Source organism: Pholcus phalangioides, unplaced genomic scaffold (genome assembly GCF_987345545.1).
Source record: "Pholcus phalangioides strain wild (caught in Gottingen) unplaced genomic scaffold, Ppha-v1.0 ptg000041l_1, whole genome shotgun sequence".
Lineage (NCBI taxonomy): Eukaryota > Metazoa > Arthropoda > Arachnida > Araneae > Pholcidae > Pholcus > Pholcus phalangioides.
In genome coordinates this window covers 4346061-4368622 of record NW_028301627.1, presented here as the reverse complement: position 1 = coordinate 4368622, position 22562 = coordinate 4346061, and the positions used below count along the sequence as shown (strand labels likewise).

The following is a 22562-nucleotide window of genomic DNA, read 5'->3' as shown; positions in this document are numbered from 1 at the left end:
AGTACTACCTGCGTCAACAGAAATGGAGGCCGTTGCCGTGGAAATTTTTGTCGAACGTAAAAAATTCATTTTCTGCTCAATTTACAAGCCCCCCCAAAACAAAATTGACGTCAATCTTTTAAACACAATATTTGACACAAACACCCCAGTCTTCGTCGGGGGTGACTGGAACTGCAAGGACCCCCTCTTTTGCAGCAAAAAAAGAAATAAGCATGGCGTGGCCCTCCGCCGATACTGCATGAACAAATTCCTCCAAGTTCACTCTTCTCCCACTCCCACACACATACCTGGCTGCCCAAGGCAAGCCCCAGATGTTATAGACTTTGGGATCTCAAAAAATTTCCTCTATGATATTGACACACACACCAAGGTCATACTAAATTCCCCCCACAACCCTGTTTTCTTCGAGGTCGACTTTCATATCCCACGATCCAAACGAATCAACAAACGGGTCGACTGGACTAAATTCCAAGAGCTACCAGAAAACGATGAAGCTATCCCCATCACAGCAGAAACGCCCACTCAAATTGATGAGATAGTTACACAACTGACAAACCGCTTCCAGGAGGCCATTGACCTCGCCTCTAGCGAAGTACACTTCTCTGACCTCCGATACGGCCTCCCGAGAGATATCCTCCAAAAAATAGCATTTAAAAACAGAATACGGAAAAGATGGCAACGCTTTAGACGACGACTGGATAAAATTCTTTTAAATCGTCTACAAAGTGAAATAAAAAGAGACGTTGCAGATTACACAAATGACAGATTCTCGGAATTTATTGGCAATGCCACAGCCGAAAATGGGAACCTGTGGCGCGCTTGGAAAATTTGTAGACCCCCACAAACACGCCTCACAAAGATCAAAAAAGGAAACGGTTTCGTTTTCTCCGAGTTGGACATAGCCGAAACCTTCGCTGATGCCTATGAGCGCCAATTCTCCCCAAAAAGGTCCAGCCAAGGGACGACACAATTAACATTTGTCAGCGCGTATCCAACTACATACGCTACCACAGGGAAAACAACCCTGGACATATGGCAAACACAAATGAAGAGGAAGTTAAAACACTTATACAAAAATTGGATCCCAAAAAAGCCCCAGGAGCTGATGGCATCAGTAACAAGGCAATTAAACTTATGGCCCCTGCCCACCTCACAACACTCACTAATATTATAAATGCATCTATCAACATCAATCACTTCCCAGTACCATGGAAACACGCAGTCATACGGGCCATACATAAACCCGGAACTGACCCGGATGCTGCCACCTCCTATCGCCCGATCTCGCTCCTCAAAAATTTCTCCAAACTCTACGAGCGAGTCATCGCCACCAGGCTTTTTCACTTTACTGACACAAATAATATAATCCGACCGGAGCAGCACGGGTTCAGACCAGAGCACTCATGTGTTACACAACTGCTCCGAGTCACTGAATTTGTGACAAACGCCTTCAATTATAAGGACTCAGTGGCAGCTCTGTTCTGCGACATCTCGAAGGCGTTTGACAAGTGTGAATACGCAACATTACTTGAAAAACTGATTAACATGAACTTTCCACCACACTTCATACTGTTTTTCTTCAATTACCTCATGGGACGTACCTTCCAAGTAAAGATTGGCCATACCCTCTCCTCCTCAAGGCCCGTAAGGGCATCGGTCCCTCAGGGAAGCGTTCTTGGGCCACAGCTCTTCTTGCTCTACATGAACGACTTCCCCACCCCCAGAAACGGAATCATAGCCTTATTTGCGGATGACGCAGCAATTCTTTGCAGCCATAGGAAGCCAGCCTACGCCCTATGGAACCTCCAGGACGCAGCCCTTGACATCGAGCAGTGGTGCACTAACTCCGACGTGCGCATGAATTTTAACAAGTGCCAATTCATGTGGTTTTCCCGGAAAACAAAGCTTCCTAGGCACACTCTTCGTTTCGGAGGCCATAACCTCCCCCCAGTACAACTAGTTAAATACCTGGGAGTCCTTCTTGATAAGAAACTTCTCTTCCGCGAGCATGTCCAAATGGCCAGGAACAAAACAGTTAACATTATGGGCATGCTAAACAAGATCACCTTCCCCCAAGCCAAATTGTCACTAATCAACAAGATTATACTTTACAAGTCAATTTTGCGCCCCACAATGCTCTACGCTTCACCAGTCTGGGCCCACGCTCGGAAACTCAACATAAAAGGTCTTCAAGTACGTCAAAATAAGATTCTCAGACAACTTTCGAGAGCTCCTTGGTTCCTTCGTAACGCTAACATCCGCCTTGACCTCCAGATTACACACCTCTGGCCGTACATACTGGAGCTAAACCAAAGCCAATTCGATAGAATGAGCGAATCCCGTTACCCACACATCAGAAATATTGTTGACTACGCCACTGAAGATTTAAGAAAGTACCGGAGACCAAAACAAATCTGGGCACTCCAGTGGCACGATCTCTAACGGCACGCATATCATACACACACTTCTTCATTTGTCCAACATAAACATCACAAGGGGAGCCTCCCCCTTTTTAAAAGTCCACTCTTTTTTCCCACATTTGCCTTCTCCAGGCAGAGTAGAATCACCTCCAAGCTGAAAATAACGAGAGGAAATATCTTCTTTTCCCTCCCGCTGACGTCACGAACCGCCGTCGTTGAAGGTCAAGGAGAGGGAAAAAGAGGGAAAAGAAAGGAAAAAAAAAAGACGTTGGCTGGCCCAAACAGCTGTTCTCCCACACTTCCTCTCTCTCGTCAGAGGGCGCTGCGGGAAAAAAAAAGAGAAAGTGTTTTACTACTATTATAATCACGAAGGGCTTCCCTCGCGTACACCAAAAAAGGCCTAACGGAAAAGGCTTAGCATGTAAAGCTGGCTGCCTCGCAGTATTTCCCTCTTCTATTGGGAGTCGCTCGATGCGGAGCGGATCGGGGTAACGGACAGCTCACGACCCGCTCGATGAGCCCGAGCCCCAGGGACCACGTTGAGGCAGATTACCTCTGTGCATATTTATTTTGCATTTGAATTCTGTAATCTTGTCCTTGTAAATACATTTTAACACATTTATTTAACCAAGCTTTTATATTTACCCAAGAATATGCTTGTAATCTTGAAACTTCTTCATACTCTGGGGATTAGAATCTCCCACAGGATATATGTAATTTACCCGTCTGGGTGGGAATTTCTTTAATCATGGGATAATGGGAAATTTATTTTTCGGCAATTTTTTCAAACTGTAGTAAACGGCAAACAGAGCAAAAGATTTTTCACTATTCTGTTGTTGCTTGTGTGTTGTATTTCATGCTTCCTCCCCCCTCCTTTCCTTTGTCACCCCCTTCCCCCCCTAACAACTACTAACAACTTTCTCTATCCCCCCATCTCTTCCTTTCTCCCCCCCCCCTTGATATCACAAAACTTGTCGCATTGTCCGGCGGAAATGAACTCTCACTGAAAACTTCAAAAAATTCAAATGGAAAAAAAAAAAAAAAATCAAAAAATCGGCACGTTCTTCACAGCTTCACTTCACTGTCTTCTTCTTCTGTTAAAACTACTAACAGAAGGTTGTGGCGCAATTTACCTGCAAAATGTGTTATCAGATCAGTCGTTAAATTTAACTGACCATCCCGAATTTGACAAACTTTCTCATACACATGCACAAAAAAAAAAAACACATACTCTCTTGTCTTTTTCTTCACACGTAGTCCCCGTGGCTACAATTTGTAAGCCCGCAGTTGGCCCGAAAGGGCCAGGCCCGGGAAAATAAATTTCATTCTGATCTGATCTGATCTGACCCGAGAAGCCACATGCGGGTGCGACAGTCAATCTGAGCACTACATGCTATTTGGAAACTTTTCCTAATTGGAAGCATAACTCTGGGATCAACGGTTCACCAGTAAAATGCTACATACCCCGTATTTGCTATGCACCCTGTATATATCATCATTATACATTATGATATGGCTAGTGCTGATAATGTGAAAAGATTTTTTTTCAGACACGCCCATCCTACAAGAGCGCTTCTATATCTCACTGAGATGGGTGTATGTGAGAAGGGTGTGACTGGTCTTCAAAGGTGTACTACAAATGTAGCTACAATCGTATATAATCACGAAGTACATAATTTTGTAATCTTTTAAAACAAATAATAATAGAATAGAAGAATAAGAGAGAATAGAATAATCTGTGCCTCTGGAAAGACAATCAAAAGTGATGCATAAAAGGTGAATAATCAATAACCGTCATTCATTCACACGTGGGAAATTATTCTGAATATCCACTGACCTGAACTTAAAAGGGTCGCTCACCTCCCGAAAGAGATGAAACGACTCACGTTGAAGTATGTGAAGCTGAGCTGAGCTGAATGGAAGTTGATTCGCCGGTCCCGCGGCACAATTTTTGATGGCCGGTCTACCGGTCTTAGCAGTGGGCACAAGAAGTACTTGGCCTATTTTGTTGTGTAAAAGTGTGTGTGATGAATAGTGTGTGTAGCTGTATGTGTAGAAATTTAAGTCAAAATCGGGACTCTAAGCTCGTTTAACAGATTACTTCAGGCAAAATGCCATATCCACAACTGAAAGAGAATTATCATGAGTCACTATAATTATGCACTATAAATGGTCATGCTTTTCGTCAGAGAAGGTAGGTGTCAGCGCCATTTGTTGGGCTGATTTAGGGGGAGAGGGTTTTTTTGTTTTTTTTAGTTTCGTGAGGTGGTCTCGGTCCAGGCACATTTTATTCTTGCGTTGACACAGTTTTTCAACGCAGCCAGCACAGTTCATGTGTGTTTGTTATTCACTGTGTCCACAGATATTGAGCGTTAGCACGTTTGTCTATTTTCCCCCATGGGGAACGGTTCCTGTGCCTGCCTTTGTGCATTTTAGTTTCTTCGCTGGGAGGTTTCTATGCCGCCTCCCTAGCGGTACTCGAAAGATATTTGTTCTCTTTGAGTTCTCAGAGAATATTTGTTCTTTTTTCGCATTTCAGATCAGCGTCATTTCATTGACGCTGATTTTACTTCACTTCCTTTTCCTCACAATAAGGAGCCCGGCAATGATGCAATCTCCATTGACTAAGTGCAAGGCTCTACTTATTGCTACTTGATATTACTCAGTATCAGTAGGAATTTTGACTCCACAACGCTTAGGCCTCCACCAGGCGATGGCAAGTCTTCCTATATTTCATTTTCCAGTTGTTTGTATTGTTTTTCAACAGTAATTTCTCGGTTGTTTTTGGCAGTTGGCACTTGAACATGTTCTGTGGTTTCCGTAGACGCTTCACCAAATGAGCCGGGAGCGAGATCCGGTGGACAGGGTCAGTATGGCCAGTTTGGGGGCCAGTTTCCTCAGCATGAAGGGGTAGTATGTTTCTTCGCCATGGTTTTTATATTAAACGCAGTTAAAAACGAAAAAAATTTAAGGAGTAATAAATGAATAATGAAACGTGTATTTACACTACTTACAATATATACAGTTTGTACATTTACCACGGGCGAAAGAGAACATTCTGCGGCCGTCCATACCTGAGGATGACCGCTGGATTATAATCCACAATTTCAGATAGATGTCGATACTCTGAATTTCTGATGATTTCATATTGAGACTCAGCGAGTTTCCTTACGTGATCAAGATACGTATTCGTGCATAGATCCCTTCTCAAATCTGCGTTCCTCATGAACCAACGGGCTCTTGTAAATTTTCGATAGCTTTTGTTTTCGAAGATTTGAAGTGTGTGTACATTTTTCTTTGTGGCGAATGCCCAAACTGGGGCAGCATAGGTGATAATAGGCCTAATTACTGATTTGTACAAGTACATTTTGTTTTTCAGTGAGAGGCCGCTCTTGGGAAAAAAGATTTTATTGAGCATGCCTAGGTTCTTTGTTGCTTTCATACGGACATACTCAGTGTGTGCTTTAAAATTCAGTTTTCTATCAAAGAATACCCCAAGATATTTGATCTGGGGCTTCGGTGCAAGTCTGGCGTTTCCTAGGACAATAAGGTGATTAGGTCCCGTTGGTGGGTTGTGTCTCTTGTGAAAACATATGAAGTTGCATTTTTCATGGTTGAGGGCAATATCGGAGTCTATGCAATATTTCTCTATCTCGTCCACTGTCTCTTGAAGATTTTCAAAAGCTTTTTGAGGGTCTCTGCAGTTAGTTGAAATTAGCACATCGTCGGCGTACTGACTGATGATGCCCCGTTGAGGCGAGGGGAAATCATTCACGCACAGAGAGAAGAGTTGGGGGCCCAGAACGCTTCCCTGCGGGACAGACGCTCGAACTGGTCTTAAAGTAGATAATGCATCCCCAATCTGGACTCTGAAGTGAAGTTCATTAAGGTAATTTTTGATGAAATAGAAAAATTTTGGTGGGAAATTCATATTAATTAGTTTGAACAGGAGCGTGCTGTGATTGGTCCGATCAAACGCCCGCGAGAAATCGAGAGCCAATGAACAGACGTATTCTTTGTAGTTTACGGAATCCATTAGAAATTCTGTCGTACGTAGGAGCTGCGTAATACAAGAGTGTTCCTTTCGAAATCCATGCTGCTCCGCACGAATCACTGAATTATTGTTGCAGAAATTATTTAATCTTTTAATGTAAATTCTTTCAAATGATTTGCTCAGGTTCGAAAGAAGGCTGATCGGGCGAAAATTTTGTGGGAAAAGGGGATCAGAGTTAGGTTTGTGAATTGCTTTTATTATTTCTGTTTTCCAGCAGCTTGGGAAGTAGTTAATTTTGATCATGGCATTGAAGATGTTGACCAATGAATTTCTGATTGAAACGGGGAGAGCTTTTATTGCAAGATTAGAAATTTTATCGTGCCCTGGGGCTTTTTTTGTTTTCAGGAGTTTTATGATCTCGTTTAATTCGGTGATTGACGTGAGCGGAACATCATGTGTCTCAGAAAGGGGAGGGGGGTTAATTCTCATGAATTCATCAATTGTATCACGAATGTTTTCTTGTGTTTCGTCGTCTTGTAGTCCGTTTGGAGCAAACTGTTGCTCGAATGTGTCCGCAAAGGATTCTGCAATTTCCGGGGGGGGGGGGTGAAAACAATTCTCCCATTTTGCCCGTGAATACGGTTGATAATATTTCCCCTTGGTTTGCAAATTTTTAGGGCCTTCCACACGGACCCGTCTGCTATGTTCACTTCCTCCATGAAGTAATTGAACCTTTCGTGGTTGTATGCTCTTATTTCTGCCCTGATTTCTCTTTCCATCTGGGTCAATCTGATTTTATCGTCTCTCTGTCTGAATCGCTGCCATTTTTTTCTGACTTTGTTTTTTTCCCTAATTTTAGTGAGCAACTCTCTGGAGAGGCCGTACTGGTGTTCGCTTACCTTTATTTTGTTCGTACAGCGGTAGGTGGCGTTGTTGACTGTTTCTGTGATAAGCGAGACGCTCTCATCGATGATGGCTACTGACGGATCATTAATCGATATTTCAGGAAACTCTGTGAGTTCATTAGAAAAATTAACCCAATCAGTTTTGTAAATAAAAGGGATTTTTCTTGAGATAAGGAAATCTATCTTAATTAGTATAGGGTTATGAGAAGAGTCGACAAGCTCAGGGGAGGAAATAGAGATGACATAATCGATGTTTTTTTGCAAGAGCAAAATCGATGACAGAGGAAAGATGCAAAGAAAAAGAAGGAAAGTGGGTGGCTTTTTTAGTAGCAATGATATCAACAACATTATTTTGGCAGAAGTGGTAGAGTGCAGTGCCTTTAGTTTGATTATATCTGCAGTTCCATGCTTTATGATGCAGATTCCAGTCACCAGCAATTATTGTGGGAGTGTTTGTATTAAATATGTGGGAGAGGAGATTAAGATCAAGATTGTTATTCGGAGGCTTGTAAATGGAAACGAGGTTAATATTAGTGTTATTAACATGAATAGTTATCCCTACCACTTCCATAGAATTAGAGTCAATAAGATCCAGGGGATTAAATGATATATTATTGCGGATGAACGCAGCCACGCCCCCTCCACGATTGTGCAATCGGTCACGCCTTATGCATTGATAACCAGGAATTTTTATCTTTGTGCTTGGGATCAACCAGGTCTCTTGGCAGAGAAAAACATCCACATTATGTTGAAAGAGGGCTTCTGTTAGTTCTCCAATACTTGGTTTTAAGCTGGTTGCGTTCCAAGAAAAAATTTTTAAAGGTCTTGGAGGCGTAAGATCCGTGTTTCGGTTTAGATTACTAATTGTTGTTATTTTTTGATAGGAAGTCTAGCACTTCAGTTAGGCTTCGGAAGATTTCCGAAAGTTTGTTTTCTACCTCTATGGGAGGTTTGACAAGATTAGTGATTTTTTGTGTTGAGAGAAGTATTGATTTGATTTCATAATTTACATTTGTTTCGTGTGGGACAAATTCAAGAGACGGGATTGGTTCCGCGACTTCTGGCTCGGTAAAGGAGGGCGGAGCCAGGTTAGTGTTTACATTATGTAGGTTGGGTTCTTCCCTCACGAGATTTTTCTCTACCTTGGCTATCACTTCATGTAGTACCTTTTCCACTTCCTTTTTGTTTTGTTTTTCGATAGATTTTTCAAGTTCAGTTGCGTACTCATGCTGTTTTAGGGAGTATCCCTTGAAGAGAGGGTGTGGTCCTTTTTTGGTGTAATAATTGGAGATTTTTGTGAAAGCAAGAGAGTTGGGCCTTTCAGTGAGGGGCGTGAACGAGTTGCGTCTTGCTAGTGTAGGGGAGACCTCCATGGGGGCGTTTCCCTCTTCCTCATTTGTTTGGGTTTGCTGGCATGGGGGTGTGCGTCTGATTATGTCGGCGAATGTTCGTAAGTTTGTGTTTCTTTGTATTTCTGGATCATTTCTTACTATCGCTGGCAGCGAAGGGATAATTAGTCTTCCTGATTCTTGCGACTGTCTTTTCAGTTTAACTGGACAGGCTCCATATGTTGAGCAATGCCTCCCATTGCACAAAAAACATTTTTTGAGATTTATGTTGCCTTTGTTTGGGCAGTCACGACCGCTGTGTAGCTGAGCGCAGAAGGCACAGCGGGGGCGTTCTCGGCAGGATACAGAGCTGTGTCCGAGGCGAAGACAATTACGACATTGCAATGCCCTTATCTTTAAGGACAAACTCGACGAGATAGAGTAGGGTGAGATAGAGTATAAAATACAGTATAAGTGAAATATTATCCATATGCTCTTGCCTATCGTAAAGATCAACTGGTATGCATCGGGCTTAAATGATGAAATTGAATGCATTTAATATTTAAATATATATATTTTTTATTTATTATCTCTGTTTAAACAATATTTATTAAGTTATTATGATAAACATGTAGTGATATAAACATTCCTGTCCATACCTCATAAGGTTATAAAATTGATCAACAGATGGAAGCATTACATTTCACTTTTTCTCCTTCGATAGAATGTCTCGCCATCTGTTGACGTGAATACTAGACAATAAAGGCTACTCATCTTTAGAGAGGAGTTTTTTAAAGTACTATGATCAGAATGAGTGTGACTTGACCGTTTTTGGGCAAACACACATAAATACATCTCCAAAACAAACTGGGGGAGCCGGTAGGGAACAAGAAGGAATGCTTAAAGCGCGTGCGCCGATGGACCTGATGTCCCGCGTAACGTAGGAGCACTTATAGCCATTACATAAGGACCCTTAACAGTAAGACGCCTTCATATATGTGTATTAATTTATAGTGTGAAAAATCAAAAAGTGATGAGAATCGTTCCGGCCCCTGTCAGCCCTGCCCTTGTGGGGGAAGGGGGGTCATGCTGAGAGGTATATGTATCATATACATATAACACCAGTGCTCCCAACACACAGGGTCGGGGTACCCGGGGGGATTGCACATATACCTTAATGGGGAAGTTAAAAGGTTTGATTTCCAGGGCCCTTGATGGATCTCGTTGTTTTCTTGCTGCTTTAACATTGAAAAATTTGCCATAGCGGAAGCTCAAGCTATATCCAGTCTGGGGACCCCATAAAATTTGCGAATTCGGTCACGGGTAATTGAGGGGGGGGGGGAATGGAATTTATTCGTTGGTAAAATGAATACAAATGAACATTTGCCGTGGCACTCACAGGGGGGATGTATGACAAGCTCCGAGGGGACCGTTTCATTTTGGAGGCCCTGGATGAATGTCATTCTTTTCTGTTATTTAACGTTTTAGAATTTGCAACAACGAAAGCACAAGATAAAGCAATCTGGGGTCCTCACTAAAAGTATGCGAATTGGTGTCCCAGGTAATTGGTTGGGGACCCTGGATTTTATTCGTTGGTAAAACGAATACAAATGAAAATTTTTCATGGCACTCGCTCCGGGGGATGACCGACAAGCTTCCAAGTCGGGGGGCCCCATGTTTACAGGTTTGATTTTGGGGGCCCTGGATGAATCTCATTCTTTTCTGCCGAGATATAGCCAGTCTGGGGCCCCACTAAAAATCTGCGTATTGTGTCCCCGCTACTGGATGTGGGGCCCTGGATTTTATTCGTTGTAAAATTGATAAAAATGAAAAATTCTCACAGGGGGGTGTCCGACAAGCTTGCAGGTCAGGGCTTCATGGAAAAGTTGGCAGGTTGTAATTCGGTGCCCCTGAATGTATCTCATTGATTTTTGTGGTTTAACATTGTAAAATTTGCAACACATCGGTAGCCCAAGATATATCCAGTGTGGGGCCCCACTGAAATTCAGCAAATTGAATCTGGGGACCCCCATGGGGAAGTTTTCTGGGGATACTTGATGAATCTCATTTGTTTTTTGTTGCTTTATTATTATTTTCATTAAAATTCGCTTCTTCAGTAGGCTGGTGCTTTCACACGTCCCTTTCCCCCTTTTCCATAGCACGCTGATGAAGTGGGACGAAATAAACAAGATATGTCCGGGAGAGAAGTGGGGGGGGGGGTTGGCCGCCAAAGGCGGCAGGGGGGCAGAGCCCCCCTAGTATATATATATATATGATATTCACACTTTTTTTAAAATATAATGAATCACAGATGGCGCTGTATTAAAACAATATCAGCATAACCGTGTCTCTACTGTAGCTTGTTTCGATAGTTTTACATATATATTTATTTATTAATTATATATATATATATATATATTAATATTAATATTAATATTATATATAATTATATAGATATGTTATACGGTAAAAGGCCGAAAAACGCTTGTAAACAAATACATTTCACCAAGCACTTCGGTATATGCTGAAATTTAGCAACTTTTATAAATTTTGAATTCTCGTCATTTATTGATCATCACCATCCTGATGCTAATTGAAATCATAATTAGTTAATTAATTAGTCATTGAAATTCGTGAAAATTAGTAAAATTGTGAATTTTCTGATATTTATAAAGTTTCCGAATGATTTGATAATAATCATTCGTGCGCCACTTGAGTGGATTTAGTTATTATTCATACGACTAAAATGTTTCCTGCTGACCACGGGTTGTTTCCAGCACACTCCCTATACGTTAGAGGTTCCATAGGAATAGTAACGTGGGACTGTGTCTGGTTTTTCAGGTTTCAGACCACGGTTTGAGAACTAAATTAAGGAGAAAAAAATCAAATTTTTTCCAGTTAGCCCTAGCACCGATAGAATAAAGAGGACATTGATTGCAAGTGTCCGTTTGAATAAAATTGATTGTGTTTGTGTATTTTACATATTTTCTCAGAAACGACATTATTTAAATGAATCATTGAATTTCTGAATAACGTTCCACAAACAATTTGCATTTAAAAGCCAATTCTTTTTGCAAGTTTCAGCAAGATTCCGGCAAAAGACATTTCTGACAATTCTGTTCTCGTAGAAAAGCAATTTCCCACTGACTTAACATTGCATGCATGAGCTCGGAAAACATCTGTCAAAAATCAAATATTCTTTCTAAAAATTTAAAATAAATATCGTGGTAATGAGGGATATTCGAGGCGTCTGCTCAGAAAAACTGGTAATGTTTCGAGAATATTTACTTCAGTAAACGAATCATCAATAAACAATAGTTTTACATTGCTTTATCATTGGAAAATGCCATGAGTTGAATCTGATGACGTCACTAAAACCTTGAAAGCGAAAATTAAAAATCCGATTTTACGGCCCAACTAATGAATGACGTCACTTATCTCTTCAATGATTCGTTTCTCGTTTCTTCGCCCCTCCCACAATTGATGACGTTGCACTTTCTGCGTCTCTCATTCGTTCGATGATGACGTCATGCAGACCTCATGCTAAAACTGAAGACTGAATGCTGCCCTTTTTTAAATCGAGCAGCTTGTTGGATTTGAGAACATGTCGAGGGCCATTTAATCAAGTGCTCTGTAAAGATGCTGTAGTTCAGTGTTACTGAACCGCCGGGCCACGGCCCAAATCCGGACCCTAAGACTAGTCACACCGGGCCGTAAGTGATTCGCCGTTTCATTTTTTCCATTCTTTTCACGTTAGTCGTGTGTATGAACGGGCCTTTCACTTACGCAAAAGCGATTTACCGGGCCGCGGGCTTCCAATGGTTGACAACCAGACCCGTCTTAAGATAATCATCGCCCCCCCCGGGCCAAGTGATTTCACTGAGGCCCTACCCGTAAGATTACCGAAAACTTCAACTAATTCTCATTTTTCTGAGGCCCCCCGGGCCGTGCACGGGTGGGCCCATGCGTTAAGACGGTACTGTTGAGAACCACTGCTGTAGATCACTTAAGTGACCCAAGGCACGTCTGCTGATCACTTAAGTGAATACGTGACGAGTCACTTACTAGGAAGGGGGCCGAGAAATATTTTAGTTGTCTGGAATTGCGCTGCGACCACTGAAGTGATCTGAAAATATGCCGGGGGCCACTTGAGTGATTATCTAAGCATTTGAGCGAGCATATGAGTGATCAAGTGAGTGTGAAATTGACTGTATGAGTGAGTGAGTGACCATATAAATGACCAAGTGAGTGACTGTATTTGTGAATGTGTAATTGACTGTATGAGTGAGTGACCATATGAATGACCAACGAAATGACTATATGAATGCTTAAGTGAGTGGCCGTTTGTATATCCAAGTGATTGACCGTATCAGTGACCAAATGAGTAACCGAGTGTATATCCAAGTGATTGACCGTATGAGTGACCAAATGAGTAACCGAGTGATTGACTGACCATATGAGTAACAGAGTAACTGAATGTATGAGTGACCAAGCGATTGAATAATTTATCGCATGAGTGAGCAAGTTGCTGAGTGAGTATATGAGTGACCATGCGAATGACCGAGTGACTGACCATACGAGTAATCAAGTAAGTAAATGAGTGAGTGATTAACGGTATGAGTGATCAAGTAAGTAAATGAGTGAGTGATTAACGGTATGAGTGACCAAGTGAGTGACCGATTGAATGACCGAGTGACTGGCCGTATGAGTGACCAAGTAAGTAAATGAAAGAGTGATTGATTGATGGTATCAGTGACCAAATACAAATACAACGCCACAACAGACAAAATGCCCAACGAGGTGGCTGATAAAAAGATGCCCAAGTAAGTAATGCCCAAGTAAGTAATTGAATGATTTACGGTATGAGTGACCATATCAGTGACAGAGTAACTGAATGTATGAGGGACTAAGCGATTGAGTAATTTACCGTATGAGTGACCAAGTGGCTGAGTGAGTGATTGAGAGTATCAGTGACCACGCGAGTGATTGACCATATGAGTGACTGCGCGAGTGATTGACCATATGAGTGGCCCAATGGTTGACCGTATGAGTGTCCAAGTGAGTGATTGAGCAATTGATGGTATAAGTAACCAAGTGAGTAATTGAGTGATTGACAGTATGAGTGAGTGACTAACCACATGAGTGACCAAATGATTGTATGTAAAAGTGACAAAGTGAGTGACCAAATGATTGTATGTAAGAGTGACAAAGTGAGTGACCGAGTGATTGACCGTATGAGTGTCCAAGTGAGTGATTGAGCAATTGATGGTAAAAGTAACCAAGTGAGTAATTGAGTGATTGACGGTAGCCTCATAGTTTCAGTTAATCTGTCACTCATATGGTCACTCACCCGTTTACTCATACCGTCAATTACTCACTCACTCTTTCATTTACTTACTTGTTCACTCATACGGTCAGTCACTTGGTAATTCGCTCGATCAATCACTTGGTCACTCATAACGTCAACCATTCTCTCATTTACTTACTTGATCACTCATACGGTCAGTCACTCGGCCATTTTTATGGTCACTCATACGGTCAATCGTTTCGCCACTCATATGATCAATCACTCGGCCACTTATGCACTCAATCACTTACTCAGTCACCATAAATTATTCAATCACTTGGTCACTCCTACATTCAGTTACTCTGTCACTCATACGGTCAATCACTCAGTCGGTCACGCACTTTGTCACTCATACGATCAATCACTCAGTCGGTCACGCACTTTGTCACTCATACTGTCACTCACATAATCATTCGCATGTGATCTGGTACAGCATATATCGGGCGATAATACCTTTATGTGTGTGTTATAATCGATTATTTCTGTTATTTTCGATGCTATTTCAGGGCAAAGAACTCAAAAATTTTCTATCGCAAATTTTTCAATGTTCGGAATCAGGGTCGCACATGATTTGATTAGGCGATGACAAGAACCAACACAAACAGATGTCATGACAGTGATTAGTTAAAAACCGGGACGTCTGGTCACCTTTTATAAAACGCAAAAAAACTCCTGTTTTTCACTTGGTCACTCATTTCTCTACGTAGCAGCGCTGGCTAAATAATGTTTTACTTATATTAAAATAAATGTCAAAAAATTAAATCAAGATCACGTTCTTAATTGTTGATTGCAAATATCTTTATGATGGAGTCGGATAGTGGCCGAATACATAGTTAAGACCATCGAGTTATACTGGTTATTGCTAAAGTTGTCAAACGAAGGTTTTAACAACTGGATGTTGCGAAGATATATTTTGGAAAGAGAGAAAATTCAACTTTCAGTGTACACGAGCTCCAAGGAAAGATTGAGAGATTCGGTGCCTCTGTAGTCTAGTGGTCTAGGGCGTTCACCCGGAAAGTGAAAGGACGTGGGTTCGATTCCCCGCAGGGGCAGTTGAATTTTCTCTCTTTCCAAAATATATCTTCGCAACATCCAGTTGTTAAAACCTTCGTATGATAGCGGAGAGTGACGTCATCCTTGTCTAAGTCGCCATCTGGTGGCAGCGTCAGCAGTTGTGAGCTTGGCCTGAGTCTGGTCCGGCCGTCCATGTACGGTCCCTTTCAGTGTACACGAGCTCCAAGGAAAGATTGAGAGATTCGGTGCCTCTGTAGTCTAGTGGTCTAGGGCGTTCACCCGGAAAGTGAAAGGACGTGGGTTCGATTCCCCGCAGGGGCAGTTGAATTTTCTCTCTTTCCAAAATATATCTTCGCAACATCCAGTTGTTAAAACCTTCGTATGATAGCGGAGAGTGACGTCATCCTTGTCTAAGTCGCCATCTGGTGGCAGCGTCAGTAGTTGTGAGCTTGGCCTGAGTCTGGTCCGGCCGTCCATGTACGGTCCCTTTCAGTGTACACGAGCTCCAAGGAAAGATTGAGAGATTCGGTGCCTCTGTAGTCTAGTGGTCTAGGGCGTTCACCCGGAAAGTGAAAGGACGTGGGTTCGATTCCCCGCAGGGGCAGTTGAATTTTCTCTCTTTCCAAAATATATCTTCGCAACATCCAGTTGTTAAAACCTTCGTATGATAGCGGAGAGTGACGTCATCCTTGTCTAAAGTTGTCAACTCGGAAAGAAAACAATGAGATTCATCAAGGGCCCCTGGAAATGAAATCTTATAACTTCCCTATGATTGTATATGTGTGATCCCTCCGGGCAACCCGACCCTGTGTGTTGGGAGCACTGGTCATATATGTATATTATACGTATGCATACCTCTCGGCATGACCCCCACGAGGGCAGGACTGACAGGGCCGGAGCGTTTCTTATCACTTTTTGATATTTTTACAGTATAAATTAACCACAGAGGGGAGCGCGGATCACACTTTGAACTTCTGCAAAGCGCAGTAAAATATCGTTCATCATGGCATTGGCAGTAGAGACAGGAAAAAGTCAAACACAGGTGTCAGCAATGCGAAATCTTGAAAGCACTAAACTTTCGTATAGTAGTGCGAGAACTACATTTCTGAAGTAATGATTTCCCAAGTACCCGTCGCTCATCAACATGGTTTGGCCACTGCGATACGCACAACCTCATTTCCACAGCAGTGCAATTTGGGGACATTTACCCCCGTTTGCTTTGCGTCCTGTATAGCAGTGGTTCTCACCCGAAGGGGGAGCTTAGGATATTCCAGGGGGTCACGGATGAAAATCTTGCAAAAGGTGCCCACGTACAAATTGGTGAAAAGATTGACAAAACAAATTTAATTTCAAACAAAATGCATAGAATATCTTTTCCGTAAACCCCCCACCCCATTTAAATAACATTAACATGAAGAAAGACATGCAAATGCATAGGTTTTACAAAAAATAGGTTTTAAATTTTCTCCGTGCAATTAATTTGCAGAAATTTAAAAAAGAACCTCAAATGATTTTAATGTTTCTGTGCTGAGCCTCTTCCCCCCCCCCCTTTCGCTCTTTGGTATACACAAAGTTTCAAAATCCCCGGATTAGACGCAACACCAATCGAAAGGCTTGAAATTTCCCGCCACCAGAGAGAGCAGACGACTTTTTGTTTTGGTCCTTCTGTTTGTTTCTCCCAGGAGCATAAACAAATTAGTAAGAGCTCCCGGATGTAATAACTAGGTTAATCATATGATCACTCTCTTAGTAAATCATGTGGTCACTCACACATTCAATCACTCGGTCACTCTTTGCCACGCTCAGCATTTTTTCGGTAAATTACAGTTCAATTCACCGCGATGTCCAGTGTCCCGTCGTTTCTCACCCCCGTTAATTTTTCAGAAATTTTAACAGTTTGTAATTTTGCTGACATTCTCAGTGATGTCCCGTACTTTTGTTCATATAATTTCCCATATTTTTCTAACGAAATATGGTCATCATGCCCCGTGATTTGATTACGCGATGACAAGAACCGACACAAACAGATGTCGTGACAGTGATTAGTTAAAAACCGGGACGTCTGGCCACCTTTTATAAAACTAGCAAAAAACTTCTGTTTTGCACTGGATGATACGTTTTTAAATATGACCACTTATCGAAACTGCTATATATTGGTACAGTGGAAACTCTCTTAACGGCCCACGGCACATTTACAGATCATTTAAGAGATACCCCCTCTACGAAAAAAAAAAAGAAACTCATACGGATCACTTGACAATGTGCCATTGAATTTGAAAGTCGGGCCCATTCTGTTGCTTTCGGGATCGATGGTGGCTTTTTGCGATCCACTCGTGTGTTTTTGTTGGTCTTTTTTTTTTTCGTGGGTGGTAGTTCCCCGGTTGCTGCTATCTTGGGATTGGGACTCGACGTGGCTCCGGTGACCTGCGTGTTAGGAGAACACTCCTAACAGATAGGTAACATGCTTATATCTCGAAAGGGACAGAGTAGGATCATGTCTGGTGTTTGTGTCGCTGGCTCGTCTTAGCTAGCTCAGTTGTTTGTACGATGTGTACTCATCTCCTTGTAACTCATTTTGTATCCCATCCGTAGATACACAACGACATCTTTTCTATGTATTTATATTCTTATTTCTGTTGGCATTTTTGACCAGTTTCTCCATGAGTGGGTAATATCCCCTTCCTATGAAGTGACGGGGGGGGGGCGTTCATAGCTACGAATACAATATAGCAGCTTTCTCAACCTCTGGTCCGCGACGATGGCATAAGTGGTCAGCGTGGACACTCGATTAAATTATTCACCCTTTGAAATAGACATTAAAATACGGCTTCAAATAAAATCATACCTTCGTACCGAGGTTCCCCACATCATCGAGGGGGAATGCAACAAAATTGCAATCACGAACACGAGATATCACTACATTTAGTAGAAAGTTGCAATTCATTGCTTCAAATGAAATTTGCTAATTACTGCTAAAATTGCTGAATGGTGTGGCAATAAAGGGCTACGGCAAATCACAGTAAACAAAAATGTATTTCACGAAAAAAATATTCACGTGTGACCTGATGATCATATTTCATTGAGAAAAATAAAATTCGGTGTAAACTGGCATCTTAAATAATAATCTGTACAAAACGGGACATCATCAATTGCCATCAGAAACATTGTCCGAAGTAGGCACAATCACCGATCGTAATTTAAATTCCAAAAAAATTGCTACAAAAAAATTAAACCTGATTTATGTCGGCATTACACTATAAAAATTTTGTGAAAGTGCTTGTATAACACTCGAAAAATACAACGAATAAGCTGTTGCAGAATTGTTCAGCGATTGTTGAAGAACACGTATTACGAGACTTTGTACGTGAGTCTGGACGTGTTCTGCGACTTGCAACTTTTCATAGATAGAAAGTTGAACAACAAGTCGCAGAACGCGTCCACACTGATGTACAAAATTGAGCGCCACATCATTGAGCAACTTGTATATGCGTGTGGACATACCTTAAGATTTTGTTTTCGGCATTGCGTCGATTGCTGCGCCCTGTCCGTGTTTCCACCAAAATTATTTTTCGTTGGTGGAAACATGTTGAGGGCCCTCTTTCACTTCGTCTAAAATTTTGTTTTGGGCACTGCGACTATATTTATATATACTATATAATACTATATTTATATAGTTTCAATTTACATCGATAAAACAAGGTGTGCAGGAGGCACTCTCGGTGTTCAAGTAGATCCAATCCGAATATGCTGCCGCATTGATGAACACTGTAGGTTTTTCTCCACAAAACTTCCCTACAATATATGAAGCGACACCTACTTGAATGTGCTCCATGGTCTTGGGATGAAATAAAAGTATGGGTCCTCCTGAATCTCCCTGGAAATAAATGGATTCTTTAAAATTTCTTTAAAAACAATAGACAAAGTGAGAACCGAACGACATTTCGGGAACTATTCAAGACATCTGCATAATCATTCTCGCTTACAATAGTTAATTATATAATTAGGATGCGTTCGAAACGAAAATAAAAAAAGTATCATGTAACATCATCAAAGCAACTACTCACATGTCTTGTAATTATCAAACACAAATACTAGAGAATTAGAATGGATTGAGTATGAAAACCATGACAAAGGAAGAGGGTACGCAGAATGCCGTCCGATCAATTTATAATGTCTTTCTTCACTGCACCCGATGATTAGGTTTCGATCGCTTGTAAAAACTTTCTAGGAGGATGAAATTCTCAACTTGCCTCGCCTTAATTTCACTGCAAATCTTATTTTTCTTTTTCATGCAAATATGTCGCTACAAATACAAATACAACGCCACAACAGGCAAAATGCCCAACGAGATGGCTGAGAAAAAGATGCCCATAAAAATATGGATGTCATATATTTCAAAACTATAGCAGCCCAATGAAAAATGCAATTAACAAAAATTGTAAACAATAAATATTCAAATCCACGGCAGATCACCCAAGCAACTGTGAAACACAATTTAAAGATCACTTATGTGACGCGCTGTTCATTCACAGATCACGCAAGCATACACACGCACAGCTCTGGCGACTCATTTACAGATCAGTCAAATGATCCGCGGCACAGCTCTACATCGCTTAAGTGGCCTAGATTGTATTGTATTGTATGTAAAAGGGAAGGCCATTTTTATTGCCAATATTATTTCTTCTTGCCTTCATGATTGAATTTTGAGAGTCACGACATTGGACTTGAAACCAAAAGATCTTCTAGACAAAACGCCCGAAGATAATGTTGAATATCTGGTTGGAAAGAGAAGCGTCAAAGTTTTTATAGATGGGAGCTTGATCTCGGTAAAACGTCATCAGATGACATGTGAGTGGGCAAACAATTACTGTCTTGCAACACATCGAAAATTTGTATAGCGTGTGACCTCGGTTTGCTGTCTTTCGATGTTCGGTTTGCTGTGTAGGTATACTAAAGGTATACTAAAATGTAGTAAAATAAAAGCCAATAAAAGAGCATTTCAAAATTTGTGGTTGAAAATTAAACGCAAAAATTTTGGGTTTTTTTCTCAAAATAACGTGATATATGACTAATAAAATTGTTGAGAAACGTCGGAAATTGTCGGAGTGGATAAAGTGACTTGTGAGGATGCCAAAAAATCCGAATTTAATGGATGCTGAATGTCAAAAATGCCTTATCATACGTATCATCAGGAACATCTAAAAGGCTGAGCGCACACCGGTTAGACACAAGACAAGACAGATTTAGACGAACTTAGTCATTTTTGTTCACTTATATGACGCAACGTTTGAATTTATCCGGCTTACCAGAGTGCGTCGTACAAATCAATGCAAACAACAATGAGTAACATTGTTTTGTCTAGTCATTTTTAACCGGTGTGCTTACTCCCAGCCTAGGGTACGCGTATAGTGCACGCACGTTTCCGAACCAGGTAGTGGGCGTGGTATATTCGCGCCGGCAGGTACACATAGTGCAAAGCGGTTTTTCGCTTCTGTACTTTATACTGTATATTTTCTTTTCACTTGTCAAACCGGTGGGAGGGAGAATAGCGACAAAAAAAAATGTTGACGGAAAGAAAAAAAGAACAGTTTCGATTTAGCTTCTACACTGTGGGGGACATTGTATTCCTTTTCATCTTCGAAAACATATTTGGTTTCGTTCCCAAACACATGTAATGCATCAAAAATTAGTTTCCTCCGCAAATTATTCCCATCAAACCTATTTATAGTTTGAATTTCTCCCACAAATGAAACTACTGTTCAGTTTATTTTGCAATTATTATTTTTGCTAAAACAAGCAATTTGCCAAACGAGGAGGCAGAAAAAATAGGAAAGCAAATTTCCCATGTGTCGACTTTTATGAGCAAAAAGGAGCATGTGGTGATAACCAGGACCCGGATGTTGATGATAATTGCACTTTTATGTTGTTGTTTTTTTTCACGTTAGAGCATCTTTTTTTAGTTTTGGGGAATTTTTTTGGCATTTTCCCGATATCTTCTGACTTTTCAAGTTTTTTGACAATGGAAAAGATTGAGAAAATTTCATGAATACTGATAAAATTGAGCATGATATGCTTAAATTTCTTGGAAAATAAATTAAAAGATGTCTTTTGGCTTCCTAACTATAGGCATGCATACTCAGAATTTCCTCGGGAAGAGGGTTTCATTTTTAGTTTTTTGCTGGAAAAAAAACCCTATTCTCTCTCCTCCAGTAGACCAGCAGCCATGGCCATCTCTCTCTCTTTTCTTTTCTAACTGCCAACTGTGCTGTGGAACGATTCTCTCAATATTTTCAAATTTATCAGAGTACCAAGTTTGAGTTTTCAAAAGGAGATACCATTATATTTTTAATCAATAAATCAGTACCTTCTATGGCTCACAATTCAGTTCAAATAGGGCGCGGTAGCCCAGGTCGATAAGATACTCAGTACCAAAGGATGTATAGAGATGTCGCGAGTTCGATACCCGGTTCGTCCTTGTTAGAAAACTTTCCTGACACAGGGGTACAACAGCAACGGCGTCATGATCACAGGAAAAATTGCTACCTTTGGGGGTTCCCCATCGAGGGGTTAGCTCACCAACCTCTCGATGAGCATACCAAACAAGCTTGCCGTTCGGAGTCGGCAATAAATTGTAGGTCTCGGTCTAAAAAAAAATTAGCCCTCGTGTGCAGAAAATGACCGTGGTGAGACAAAAATGATCAAATCATCTAGTTCAAATACTAGTTCGACACTCGTGGAGTCTGTAACAGGAAAGAAAAATTCTTCCTTGGGAATTTTCTCTGCTTTCCACAGCCGGTTTGCGCAAAGCGGTGACACGCTATGCAAATGAATAGAGCTTACTACATTCCGATTGGTCCGATTGCCGGAATCGGAAACACTAAGAAATTTTTCCCGTTAGTCGTTCGAAACCTGAAAACTAAAGCAGTTGAAATTCAGGTTTTCAACCAATCGGAGACGATGCGGGTTTCCAGAATCGGAAACACGGACGCACTATGTACACGCCCTTAGACTGGCATTTTATTTGTCTATCTCGGAGTATTTTTATTACACGTCATGCAATCTGCGGTTTAATTGATTGTGAAACAATTTCTATCAGAAATTAAGAAATTATTTCTCCCGTTGATTTTTATGTATTTTTTTCAATAATTCTGAAATTATTTTGTTTAAAACTTTAAAATTATTTCTTTTATTAATAATTCAGCCATTGACGAGAAGGTACAAACCGATATCATCTTGGATTTTTTAAAAGCCTATGATAAATTTCCGCACAACAGACTCCTCCTTAAACTTTCAAATCTTGGTCTTAATGTACAAAATTGCTCAAATGGTTAGAAGCTTTCCTAAAAAATCGTAAACAATTCGTTCATTTTAAAGATCATGATTCACCTTTTGCTACTGTAAATTCAGGTACTCTTCAAGGAGCTGTCCTCTCGCCTTTATTGTTTTTAATATATATAAACGATCTCTCTGAAAAACCCTCAACTGCACCACTAGATTTTTTGCTGATGATTGTATAATCTACCGCGCAATTAATCACAGATCTGATCAAGAAAC

General features: G+C 41.0%; 3 non-coding genes across 3 annotated transcripts; all 3 read left to right on the top strand.

The window, feature by feature from the left end:
- Positions 1 to 14972: 14972 nt before the first annotated feature.
- On the top strand, positions 14973 to 15046 carry TRNAS-GGA (transfer RNA serine (anticodon GGA)). Its single transcript has one exon. It is a non-coding gene; the product is annotated as a tRNA-Ser (tRNA).
- A 209-nt stretch (positions 15047 to 15255) lies between these two features.
- On the top strand, positions 15256 to 15329 carry TRNAS-GGA (transfer RNA serine (anticodon GGA)). The gene has a single exon. It is a non-coding gene; the product is annotated as a tRNA-Ser (tRNA).
- Positions 15330 to 15538: 209 nt separating this feature from the next.
- On the top strand, positions 15539 to 15612 carry TRNAS-GGA (transfer RNA serine (anticodon GGA)). Its single transcript has one exon. It is a non-coding gene; the product is annotated as a tRNA-Ser (tRNA).
- The last annotated feature ends 6950 nt before the right edge of the window (positions 15613 to 22562 follow it).